This window comes from Leopardus geoffroyi, chromosome B2 (genome assembly GCF_018350155.1).
Source record: "Leopardus geoffroyi isolate Oge1 chromosome B2, O.geoffroyi_Oge1_pat1.0, whole genome shotgun sequence".
Taxonomy (NCBI): Eukaryota; Metazoa; Chordata; class Mammalia; order Carnivora; family Felidae; genus Leopardus; species Leopardus geoffroyi.
Window position 1 is genome coordinate 123,905,149 of NC_059332.1, and position 13,534 is coordinate 123,918,682.

At 43.8% G+C, this 13,534-nt stretch overlaps 1 long non-coding RNA gene across 2 annotated transcripts; it reads left to right on the forward strand.

Annotated features, from left to right (window-relative positions):
- The first annotated feature begins 31 nt into the window (after positions 1-31).
- On the forward strand, positions 32-9,359 carry LOC123609069. Of its 2 annotated transcripts, XR_006717597.1 has the most exons (4): positions 32-243; positions 3,618-3,995; positions 6,939-7,000; positions 8,181-9,359. It is a non-coding gene; the product is annotated as an uncharacterized LOC123609069 (long non-coding RNA). The 2 variants fall into 2 exon arrangements; XR_006717598.1 differs by lacking the exons at positions 32-243; positions 3,618-3,995 and adding an exon at positions 4,557-4,871.
- Positions 9,360-13,534: the final 4,175 nt, after the last annotated feature.

The window sequence follows — 13,534 nt, forward strand, 5'->3', positions numbered from 1 at the left end:
AGGGCGGGGAGTAGGAGGCAGGGTGGGGAAGCGGGAGGCGGGGGAAAGAGAGGGCGGGGGGCGGGGCCAGGATGCGGCCTGGGGGGCTGGGGACCAGAACCCGAGCGGGAAGGCAGGACCTCTAGTGCCGAACCGGGCGTTGGCTAGTAGGCAAGACTAGGACCGGAAGGCAGGAAGAGGCCCGTTCCAAGGACGCTCGGCCTTAAGGGCATGGAAGTCTGTGGTCCTGACAAGGGCCCACAGGTTTGTGAGGAACTTGAGTCCAAAGGTTACGTTCTTTCGATTCGGCACCACCTTCCGCGATTATTCTTCCTGTTTTTGCAGTGTTCTGGGGTTGCAGAGCTTTTCCTGAGGCCACAACCCAGCCACAATCCTAACTTTACCCTGTTAGACTTCACCATCAAGGCGTCTGGAAGCCTGGGAGTTTAGAACGCGAAGAGCCTTAAATGCCTTCTCTAATCCCTGCATTTCTATTCGAGGAAGCTAAAGCTTCAGTGGTGAAATGGTTTGTGTAGACAGCCCATATCGAATTGGCTTGGCCCAGAACTACTTTATCTTTGGAGGAAAAACAACTTGTGTTATCTTTTCAGCAATTAAATATCACATAGCGATTTCTTAAGCAACCTCTCATCGTGTGATCCGCCCTCTTTCCTCCCTGACCACATCACCTATTACTGGACATTTCTCCTATACTGATGTTTATTTTCTCCTCTTAGAATGTAAGCTCCGTCTGCCTGAAGTCTGGCACTTGGTTGGTATTTGTTGAGTGAAAGAATGCCTGATTATGCTAGCATTAAGCAATATTTTAGAGAAAAAAGATGCTCTACAAACTAGAGAGGAATTATTAACAGGATCATTTTATTTACATTAATAAATGCCTTAGCTCTGAGACTTCTGAAACTTCAATGAACATATGAACCACTTGTGGATCTTGTTAAAATGCAGGTTGATTTAACTGGTCTGATTCAGCTGGGTCTGGAGATTCTGCATTTGTAACAGAATACACAGAGAATGCCCGGGGCCTCTGACTCTGAGACCATACTTTGAATAGGAATGCTTCAGCTGCATCTAGACCAAGTTTGGGGGAATATTTTGCTTGGTATTTATGATGCCCACTGTCTTAGTCTATTTGGGCTGCTTTAACAAAAAACCACAGACTGAGTAGCTTATAAGCAACAGAATTTTACTTCTCACATTATGGAGGCTTGAAGTCAAAGATCAAAGTGCCAGCATTATCAGGCACTCTTCTGGGTTAGAGACTTCTAGTTGTGCCCTCCCATGTTGGGAGAGGGAGAGAACTCTCTGGAGCCTCATTTATAAGGGTGCTAATCCCATTCATGATGTTTCCATCGTGATTTAGGCACCTCCCAAAGGCCACATCTCCTAATACGAATACATCTCCTAATACATCTCTAACTCCCCTTTGGGAGTTAGAATTTCCACATCTGAATTTTGGTGGGGGGTGGGGGGGGTGCAGACATTCAAACATTAGCACTCACTATATGAAAGGCACCTAGTCATTGCAAGCATGCAAGGAGGAATAAGAACTGATCTTTGCTGTGTAGGGGTTTATGGAGTAGGACAAAACATAATCCAGTTCAGTAACTATTTTTTAGTAGCCATCCCTGGTTGGGCTATCCATGAAATGGACCCAGCAGGGGAGATTAGCATGCAAAACAGGCTGTTGTGTGCTCTTGGGATCAACCTCTGTGAAAGGGAGGGGGAGGAAACAGGATTGAGCAGAGGGAGAGATTGATCTGTGATGTCATCCTAACAAAGGCTTCAGGGGACCTCTGGGAGCTGGGATGGCCTTTGAGAGGGAGGGATCATGAGTTGATATGAGTGGCTAGGCCTTCACCTCCCAACTTTGATTGGTCGTTGGATACACACCACCCCTGGAAGGAGACGTGATTTGAGCCTGTCCAAAGAGCTGGGCATTATCCAAAGAGGGCTGACAGTTAAAGGGTTTTGCCAGCACTGCTCCCAGCAGCAAGGAGGGATGGGGCTAAGTCTTCTGTTCCTAAAGGGGGATATGATCAGAGCTTCAAAGTCAGCATCCACCATAGTACCTATCCTTCTGAGGCACCTTGCTAGTCGCTTGGAGACTAAAGACGTTTATTAATTCACTAAATATTATTGAGTGCCATTATGTCTATGCAACCCTGTTATGTACCGGGATACAGACCTGAATAAGACCGATATGCCCCCCGCCCATGGTGCTTACAGTCTATGAGCGATTAAACAAGCATTGATCAAACTATCACGTAACTAAGTACTAAAATTGTGGTCATCCTTATCAAGGAGACCAGTGGATTTATAGGTGAGTAAACAGAAACATAGTTTAGACTAAGTTTGAAGGAAATTCTCTCTTAAGGAAGTTATAATCATGACCTGCAAGATAAGAGGGAATTCATTTGGACAAAACTGGGGCATGGGGACTCATAGGCTAGTATGAGAAGTAAGAGGATGATCAGTAAAATATATTTTAAAACCCAGTATATAAATCTTACATAGCCACACAGAAAGCAAATGAGCAGTGCCAGTTTCCTTGGTAAAAATCTTGTGCCTATCCAAGTATATCCTTGAACATCCAAGTATATGTTGGCCCCCACTATGTCCTCTGGTGAGTTTTTAAAGCCAAAAACAAAAACAAAACAAAACAAACCCAATGTAGGGTGAGGGGTGAATAAGTCCAAAGCCAAGTGTGAACTGAAGTGGCACTCAGAAGCTAAGGCTGCATTTTATAGGTCAAAACAGGAAATTAATAGCCCAAATAAAATAATTTAAGATGCTAGAACTATGATGTAATGAGAACAGAGAGTGAGTGTGCAGCACAAGCTATGCACTTTGGGCTCCGGCAGGCATTGTGTATTTCCTTCCTTTTTCCTCTAGAGCAGAAAGGTCTGCCAGTTTCCCTTTAAAGGCCACAAACTTTCCAATTATTCTATGAACTATTCTATTTCCAATTCTAATTATTCTAGGAACTATGGCTAACACTTCCCCACCCTCTCACACTTTACCATCGCCTCTATCCTGCCCCTTACCTACGTTTTCACCACAGAACTTATTACCATCCATATGTGTGTAAATATATATATCTCCAGATATATAAGTACTGAAATGGTGGTAATCATTACCAAAGAGAGCAACGAGGTTATTAGAGCACAGATTGTCTCTCTCTTCCACTAGAAAGTAAGCTCCTTATTTTCTTCACTGCTATACCTTGAGAAGCACCTATCACTACACAAATATTTATCGAATAAATATATGAATGACAAAGCAAGCTTGTGAATAGATGTGGGATTAGAACAGATACAGTTAAATTTATGGTTGATTAAGCTATAATTGGGTCACTGATGAGAATTTAGACCATTTGTTCTTGCCCAGAACACAGCCCCCTTCCAAGGAAGGCTGTCATGTTACATCTAATCCTATCATATCAACCCCTGACTCAAAGGCGATTGTCCATAGACTGCAAAGTCTTTTAGTAGATAGCTTGTCCTGAAGCATTGCCTAAGAGACGCCATATGTAAGATGGTGACTGTGGCAGAAATTGTTCACTAGCTGAGTGCTAATAACGTTTCTCAGTATCCTTCTACCTTTCTGTCTTCTCACAGAGGCTATAAAACTCAATACTCACCTTCCCAACCTTCATGGCAGCTATGTGTAGTCACGTGACACGGTTCTGGTCAATAAGACATAAGCAGAAGCCTGTGTGTGTGCATGTGAGCCTGTGGTGGATGCGAAAGGAGAACTTGCTCGCCTTGACCCTTCTCCAGTCTTCCTGCCTGAACTGTAGACTCATGATACAGTAGTCCTCCTGCAACCACGAAGCAACATGATTGAGGATAAAAAAGCCAACGGCTAAAAATGGAAGAATAAAAAGAAAGCCCGAGGAGTCAATGTTAACATCAAGCGGCTGGACCAATGTCTGCAACCACCAACCTCTGGACTCTTGTTTTAGGAAAAACATAACAAAACCCTATTGATTTAAGGTACTGCCAGTTTGGTTTTCTGTTAGTTGACCTGAAATTTTTTTCGCACTCCTTGTTAGGACACCCTAAATAAATTCTCATTCAGAGAGCTGGAATGTAAACCACAAGAATGGATGGGGTTAAGTGGGAAAGAAAAAAAAGAGAGAGAGCGAGAGAGAAGCAACTGGGACACCTGGGTGGCTCAGCAGGTTAAGCGTCTGACTCTTGGTCTTGGCTCAGGTCACGATCTCATGGTTGGTGAGGTCAAGCCCTGAGTCAGGCTCTTCGCCAACAGTGTGGAGACTGCTTAGGATTCTCTCTCTCTCCCAGTCTCCCTGTCCCTCCCTGTTCCCCGCATGCTCCCTCTATCTCTCTCTCTCTCAAAATAAATAAATAAATAAATTTTTTTTTTTTAAAAAAGGAAAAAAAAGAAAAAGAAAGCAGCCAACTCAAGGACAGAAAGTAGAACTTTAAACAATTTTTTAAAAACGCTTATTTTTGAGAGACAGACAGAGTGCAAGCAGGGAGGGACAGAGAGAGAGGGAGACACGGAATCCGAAGCAGGCTCCAGGCTCTGAGCTGTCAGCACAGAGCCCGACGTGGGGCTCAAACTCACGAACTGTGAGATCATGATCTGAGCTGAAGTCAGCCACTTGACTGAGCCACCCAGGCGCCGCAGGAAGTAGAACTTCAGCACATGAAGCAAAGGTGATCTGTCATTGAGGGGGAACAGGAGGCCCCAGTGTTGGGGCTGCAACAGTCTCCAGAAGCTTGCTGGCCCTGCTGTGTACCCTGACCAGTGCTCCTTCCCTGTGGCCCCTGAGGACCGGCACACTGGTGACTGTTTCCTCTTCTGACTTTCCGGCACATCTTCATCCAAATCCCTGGTCACTAAAGGTAACCTGAGTGTCTCTGTCCGTGGCAACTAAAAAAAGCTCACTTAACCTAATTTCTAGCCATTGTGGTCAGTCTCTTAAAGAACAGCTACCATATTCTTCCAGAAACCATTTCTCAATGTCAGACAAAACACTGAGCTGTTGGATGACTACTGCTGAAAAAAACCCAAGAGACGTCAAGAAGCTGCAGTTTGTCCCCAGGGCCTCTGACTTCCTCTTTCAGTGCTTCTGCCTCTCTGAGTGCTTCCTCTCGCCACACGAATGTCCAGTGCCCTCTTGCTGCTTTTTACTCTTTTATTTTTTTTATTTTTTGAGACAGAGAGGGCTCCAGTGAACGAGGGGCAGAGACAGAGAGAGAGAAAGAGAGAGAAGTGGGGCTCATGCGAAGCGGGGCGCGTGTTTCACCCAAAGCAGGGCTCAAGGTCACCTGATGTGGGACTTGAACTCCCGAACTATGAGATCATGACCTGAGCCAAAGTCAGATGCTTAACGACTCCCCATCTTGCTGCTTTTTAGACACCAAGAGTTCTCCTACATTGAGAGTACCTAGAACTGCCCTGGCTCACCAGGCTTCAGCTTAAGGCTTCTCTGTACCTTGATCTTTAACCAACATTTAGGTAAACTGTTTTATAATCTGCAGGCACATGCTCTTAGCTGGCTTTGAGTAAAGATGGATAAACAGCTTATAGACATCAGCATTTGGTAACTATTCTAGCGTTGGCACCCTTAGGTATTTTAGCATTATAACGTTCCCTAACTGGCAAAACAATGGATTTGCAAGACTGTTGTCTTTTTCTTGAGTCAACACATCATCAGATGTTTTTTAAGAGAGATTGTACAGTGCAATGTGCCCAGTGTGAAGTGTCTTGACGCCGGGCTACCTGGCTTCAATGCATCCGTCACCGTTAATTAGCCATGTGACCATGGGCAAGTTACTTCACCTCTCTGTGCCTCAGTTTTGTTACCTGTAAAGTGGAGATAGAATAGAGTGTACCACACAGGATTATTGTGAAGGTTACACGAGATCATCATGAACAGTGCTTAGCCCCATGCCTGACAGGTAAGTAGATAAACATTAGCTGTGTATTATTATATGCCAGATACCCTCTGCCATAGGGATGTAAAGAAGAATAAGGTATAATTACTTCTCGGAAGGGACTTACTCTATGAGGCAGAGGATTGTAAACAAAAATCGTGTTACAGATTTGTCTTGTCATAGAAGTTCCTGTTAGCCCTGTGGGAACAGAGCAGGGATGTTCTGTTCAAAGAGCAATCCGGAAATTCCTTCTGAGAGGAGGGGACCTTTGAACTAAACCTTGAATCCAGTTTCTAGTCTCACCTGGGGGTCCTAGCTACCACCGACTAGTGGTGAAGAAAATAAAATAGAAAACTTTATCAACGTGTGGGGGCCAAAATGGGCCGCTTTGGCATGAAAATTATTTTTGAGTTAAAAAGCAATGAGACGCCTCGGGCGCCCGGGTGGCTCAGTTGGTTACGTGTCTTGATATGAGCTCAGGTCACGATCTCACTGTTCGTGAGATGGACCCCCACGTCGGACTCTGTGCTCACAGCGTGGAGCCTGAGCCTGCGGGAGATTCTCTCCTCTCTCTGACCCAACCCCACCCTGCTCTCTCTCAAAATAAATATTAACCAAAAAAATATGAAAAGCCAGCAGATTCAGGAACCACTCTTTTCTTCCCCACAAGTGCCTACGAGAAGTGAGACGGATCTGCTCCAGTAGACAGTTCTCCCCGTAGATAATGATGTCATGACATGAGCTAGATTGGCAGACAGTAAGGAACCTCGCAAGGCCTGTTTGATCAAACTCCTCTGTGGCCCAGTTGCTTCTGAGAAGCTGAGCAAACATCTGTTTCCCAACATTTGCTCTTTTTCATCTTCCCGTGAATTGAATTCTTTCCCTTTGAAGACCCCTACCCACTTCTCCTTAGTTCAGAATGACATCCATACCTCATCCTGCCTGACTGTCTTTGGAATGTCTATGTCTGTGTGGATTCCTCATATGCCTTAAATTAAAATTGATTTTCTCCTGTTAATCTTCTCATGTCAGCTTGATTCTTAGTCTGGCTGGAAGGACCTTGAAGGGGACAAGAAATTCTTTCTTCCCAACAGGTATGTATTTTTCCCATCAACTAAAATAAGATGACTGTACCTTTCGTTGATTGCAGTGAACATTTCAACGTACATTTCAATGATTGCAAATAATAAATCTGTTAGCATCATCAGCTTGCATTTCCCCTGTTTTTGCCTTTATAGCTCCTGTACCTACAGACCCCCAAATTCTGCACCTCCCCTATACCCCATTTCTTACTCATTCACGTCAGGTGTAAGTACATCAGCAGGTTGGTAGAAGATCATAACAAGAATTTGCTTTTTTCTAAATTGAGACAGAGTTGATATATGCTGTCTATCAATTATATCAGTTACAGGTTAATCAACTTTATGTTACAGGTATACAGCATAATGATTCCATATTTGTATATATTGTGAAATCATCACCACAATAAATCTAGCTAGCATCTGTCAGCATACCGAGTTACAGGTTTTCTTCCTTGTAAGAACTTTGAAGATTTACCCTCTCAGCAACTTTTGAATACAGCATTATTAACTACAGTCACTGTGCTGTATATTACATCCCCATGACATTTATTTTATAGTTGGAAGTTTGTACTTTGACTCCCTCCACTCATTTCACTCCTTCTGCCCACCCACCCCCTGCAACTACCCATCTGTTGCCTGCATCTACAAAGAAGCTTGTTTATTAAAATTAAAATATAATGAAGCCAACACTAACCCTTAGGCTAAAAGTGGGAGGAACAATTTAATCATGACCTAAGTGGAGACAATAGAATACTTTTAAAAAATTGCATCAATCTAAGAGGAACAGTAATGATGGAAACAGAAAAAACTGCAGAGTCCTGAGAGGCAAAATGGTTCAGTGTGTCCCCAGCAGAGCCCCAGAGAGAATGTCCATTCCTGGTTATGCTCACATTCAGCCCCTTTGCCAGAGAATACAAGGGTGGGAAAGCAGACTGCCTGGGTTCAAATCCCAGTCCCGTGTAGTAGCCCTGTGATCCTGGGGAAGTTATTATACCCCTGTGTGCCTCACTTTCCTCCTCAGGGAAATGTGGATAATAGTGATACCTCAACAGGGCAGATGTGAGAGTTGAGCGAATACATGAGAGGGTAGCACAGGGCCTGGTCCTGAGAGGGCACATGAGAAATTACAGTCCACCTTTCTTTTCCCGGCATCAACTAGTTACCGTTTCCTCCTCTTTTCTCCGGTCCGCAGTCCCAGGGCACCCAAGCGTTGGCATGTGATGCGGGCAGAACTAGGCCTTCCTGTGGCCATTTTGGGGGTACTTGGCACTGAGCAGGCTGAGAAAGGAGGTGAGGACTGGCCCCAAACGGAATTCCCAGAAGGAGGCCTGGGAGAGTAAGAGACCTGACGACCTGGCCACGCCTCTGGGAAGCAAAAAGGCAAATTAGGAAAATCCGCTTCAGGAAGAGGACAGTTCGTGTCCAGCACAGTTTTTGCACACGTTCTAGGCACAGCGCCTCAGGAAAACTGGAAATCAGAGGAGACATTCAGGAGGTGAATGGGCCCCATGTCTGAGCGAGGACGAAGACAAAACCCTTGTTGGCAGGGCTCAACCTCACGGGAAACAAGATTTCGAATTTCTCTCTTATTAGTGCCTCAAAATTTTCGGCAACTCCCTAGTTTCATTACAAAATGGCGACCGTAATGATGACTGTATTAAATTTATTTTTATATTTCTTTTAGGGAAAGGGATGAACATTCAGAAATAATAATCTGTTGATGGTAAAAAGTGTTCTCATCTTCTCTGTGGAAGAATTGCGGGGGTTTTAAATCAGAGCCCAGAAGTTTAAACAGCTACTAGCAATGAATTTCCTTTTTAGAAAGTGTTACATTGTAATCATTACGTCATTATCACTTCAAAAGGTTTGTTCTTTCAACTTTGTGGTTTAAAATGTGTGTGTTAATTTGTCAGCAGTGAAAAGGAGATGGGGAGTTCGCTGAACTGTAATTGTGGTTTTTAGCGAGAATACTCGGGAGAATCCTCGCATTGCTTGAGTCCGAATGAACGTCAGCAGACTCTTCTCTTTTCAACGTACGAGCCTGAAACACAAAAGAGACTGGGCATATGATCCATTTTTAAGTGATGAAGATTTGGATTTAAAAAATCTGTCAACCCAGTCCCTTTTTCAGGGTAGGGAACAAGAAGGAGAAAAAGGTCAGAAGACGTTTTAAGAGTCTAGACTTGCCAATAGCTACCTGTGGCTACTGAGCACTTTTAATGTGCTTGGATTCGGGCACGAATTCTGGATGGGGATGACTCAGTACAAGAAGAAAAAGTAAAACATATCATTAATATTTTAAACGTACGGATTACATGCTGAATGATCATGCCTGGAATATAGCGAGTTAAAAAAGGGTTCTCAAAATTAACTATACCTGTTTCTTGGGGCACCTGGGTGGCTCGGTCGGTTAAATGTCCGACTCTTATTTAGGTTCAGGTCATGATCTCACTAGTGAGTTCCTGAATTCGAGCCCTTTGTTGGACTCCACACTGACAATGCAGAGCCTGCTTGGGATTGTCTCTTTCTCCCTCTCTCTCTGCCCCTCCCCCATCTTCTCTCTCTCTCTCAAAATAAATAAATGAACTTAAAAAAATTTACGCCTGTTTACTTACACCTTTTCATACTTATTTAGTGTGGCTATTGGAAAATTTAAAATCACACACACACACACACACACACACACACACACACACACGGCTCACACTACAATCTACCTGACTAGCAGCGCCTGGGTGATTCAGTTGGTTAAGCGTCTGACTCATGCTTTGGGCTCAGGTCACGATCGAAGGGTCGGTCCCTGAGATTGAGCCCTGCATCCAGCTCTGTGCTGACATTGCAGATCCTGCTTGGGATTCTCTCTCTCTCTCCCATTCCCTCTGCCCCTCCTCTCTCTCTCTCTCTCTCTTTCTCTCTCTCTCTCTCTCAAAATAAATAAAAATAAAACTTAAAAAAAAGAAAAAGAAAAAAATCTACCAGACTAAACACGAAAGTCCTTTATTTCCGTCATTTTCTTTGCATATGTGTGGACACCACGCTGGTCTCAGGCTCTTCTGCTTGGATCCTGCAACAGCCTGCTATCTGCAACTCCTTCCTCACTTCCTCACTTTCCGCTTGCTGCTGAGATCTTCCTCGGTCAGCATTTCCCTGCTAGAGATTGACAATGACTCCATCCTGCTAAGTGTAAGGTTTCAGGTCTTCTGCCTGGTCGTCCTTTGCATTACCAATAAGCTTTGAAATTAACTCTTGTTTTAGTCCAAACAATAGAATTTGTTGGAAAGGATACCAGGGCCTTTCCGGAGGTCCAAAGATTGGGCCTTGGGAAAGGAGGCAGGGATAAGGAGAGCACCATGGGCTAATTCAGGAGAGTTATTTCATTGCTGTCCTGTTCCCACGCTCGTGGTTAAAAAGGCTACCGGTTGGCCTCTGATTTTTACCTATGAGGCTGTTTCAGCTACTGGTAGAATGACACTTGTCACATTCTGATTCTAAAGTGGAGATGTCCAGCTTGGGGGCCCTGGTCTAATACTGTATCTAATACTCCTTTTAATTTTTCACATTGCAGTTGGCCTGAGCATACGGGCTGTCTCAATACTCACTGACTGATATCACGGTAGTAACAGGAAATTGTTGTTTGCTTTACCTTTTAGGAAGCACTTGTAAATAGCCGTTATATTCCTGAATTCTCACAACTGCAAGCTATTTATTATCATTCTGTAGACATACCAACAGAAGTGCAGATCAACGAACTGACTTTCCCGAGGTCCCAAGCCAGGTGATTTGGTTGGCTCATCCTGAAGGCTGGGCTCTTGGCCACATGTCTGGGACCCTTTCCACTCTTGCATGCTTCTTGCTACTCTCTTTCCTCAGGAAAACCCCCTTGGCTCTGACCTTGCAGACAGCGTGTCAGAAGTTGTCAGACATCATCTGCTTTTTATCAAAGGTACTTTGGATGTGGGAGGAGGAAAGTGGTGAGCTGTACTAAATAGATGAGTCATTGTCTCAAGATTGAGGAAGCCAAGATTTGTATCTTGGGGACTTTTCAGGAGGATGGTGAGTGTCTTGACGTTAAAAACAAACAAGTGAAGGAAAAGAGGAAAACAGACTTCAGGTTTTTATTTTCCCTTTTTCCTTTTGATGCACATTCTTCTTATTACATTTCTCACCTGCACATTTCTTACTGATCTTAACAATTTCTTGTTAAAAATGCCCGGTGTTGTTGTAATTTACTTACTTTCTATAGCATTATAGAAATTGACATTAATTGACAACCTCTGGAGAAGTGTTTGTACATATGCTTTACAAGGCAGTATTTCTTTCTTTTTCTTTCTTTCTTTCTTTCTTTCTTTCTTTCTTTCTTTCTTTCTTTCTTTTTTTCTCTTAATTTGAGAGAGAGAGAGAGAGAGGAAGCATGCACCTGCTGGGGAGAGAGGCAGTGGGAGAGAGAGAGAGAGAGAGAGAGAATGTTAAGCAGCCTCCACATTCAGCCCAGAACCCTATGTGGGGACTGATTTCACGACCCTGGGATTATGACCTGAGCCGCAATCAAGAGTCAGACGCTCAACCGACTGAGCCACTCAGGTGCCCCACAAGGCAGTTTTTCAACTCTTTTCCTACTAACATTCAGGTCTGCGCTTAATTGAATAAGCCTCGCTGAGGTTTATCACATTTTTCTTCCTTTTCTGCTTGGCTCTTCTGATTCTTCTCAAATACTCCACCCATTTGCAAGAAAGCATTCTGATCGGTGTCCTTATTTCCTGGCCGGGAAGGAAAGAACAATGAATCTTCTCAGCAGGAGACACTTGTGGATGAGTCACAGTTATAGCGTAACTTTTTTCTGCGCATGTATTCTCCTTAAACATTCTCTTGCCAGCCTTTAAAAGTTTTGGGGGTATTTAGTATTATCTGTGAGAATCTGGAGAACTAGTTACTATTAAGGTCTTGTTGGATAGAAGCTAGATAGGAGCAGTAGATAGAGGCAGCGTCCCAAGTCCTTGAAGGCAACGACAGAGATAAGCTGGAAGCAAGGAGAGTGATAAATAGATTACACATTACAAGCCAGAGGACACAACATCCTGACCCTGTGGCTTCTAAGACCTTCAGCCTGACAGACCTAGAGTCACTCTCTAGAGACCTAGAGAGTGCATATACACTCTCCTCTTCCACCTCTGCCCCAGGGTTACACCTAGACTCATTATATACGTTGGCATTGTAGGCACAGTCACCCCTCCCCCCACATTGAGGAAGGCTGCCGTGATGGTTCTGGTACAAACGTTCTAGAGTCAAAAACTCCCCCTCCCAACCTGTGGCAGGAGTCTCCCAAATGGTTGGAAGCAGCCTCTGTTAGAGACCACTCCACTGTCCCATCTCCTTCCAGCCCAGAGAGACCCAATAATATCCAATCCCAAAACACCTGTTCCACCTGGAACCTACTTGTTCTCCCACCATGAGAGTGCACTTTCGTTTTAATAAACTGCTTTGTGCTACTTTCCTTCTGGCTGGCTTTATTCAAGTGCAGAGCCCCACGTAAGTCTCGTGGGAAATACAAGGGAAATACAAGACCTCCTTTCACAAGTGCAGACCTCACCCCTGACATTCTGAACCGTTCTTATTTTACTTGGTTGCTTGCTGTAGTGGGATGAATTAAGTCCTGTATTGGGAAACCAGAGTAATTGGACGATGAATGTTATGTTCGAGTATAGTTTTATGAAGGTTTCTAGGCTCTTTAAAATACCCAATTTTGCCTCCTTCTGGAAGAGAACTATAATATTTTTACTTCAAAAAACTTTTAGGGGCATCTGGGTGGTTCAGTGGGTTGAGCATCTGACTCTGGATTTCAGCCCAGGTCGTGACCTCATGGTTCATGAGATTGAGCCCCGAATCGGGCTCTGTGCTGACAGCAATGGAGCATGCTTGGGATTCTCTCTCGTCCTCTCTCTCTGCCCTCCCCTGCTCGCTCTCTATCTCTCTCTCAAAATAAATAAAAATAAACTTAAAATATTTTAATGAATTGTACACAGAGAAAAGCGTACATAAGAAAATACTCATTTTCAAAACCTGAGTATACTAAGTAACCAGCACCCAGAAGAAACAGAACATTACAGCACCCTAGAATTCTTCTCATGCTCCCTGCCTGAAAGAGAAAGAAAAAAAAAAAAAAAAGGTTTAGAAATGAGCTTAGAAATAGTAGCTTCCACGATATGCAAGGCTGTATCATTATAGACTAAGTCTTTGGTTAAAAATGGTGTTCACTTCCCCTGATTCACTTATCTTTCAGATGTTTTAGGTATCTGGGAATTTCTAAATGCTCAATCTTGGAATCACTTGTTATTATCAGCCTTAATCTTAAAATGTCAGCTACAGATTGTCACTGTAAAGTCTAGCCACCTCTGTTACTTGGCAGTTACTAATTGTCTCCTATGCCAAACCCCTTCATGCAGTCTCTGGGTCTCAATTTTCCCTCTCTTTAGCCAAGACGAACCACTGTGCCGACTTTGGACGCCAGAGATGAGTTGCCTGTGTTTGTACTTTACATAAATGGAATTG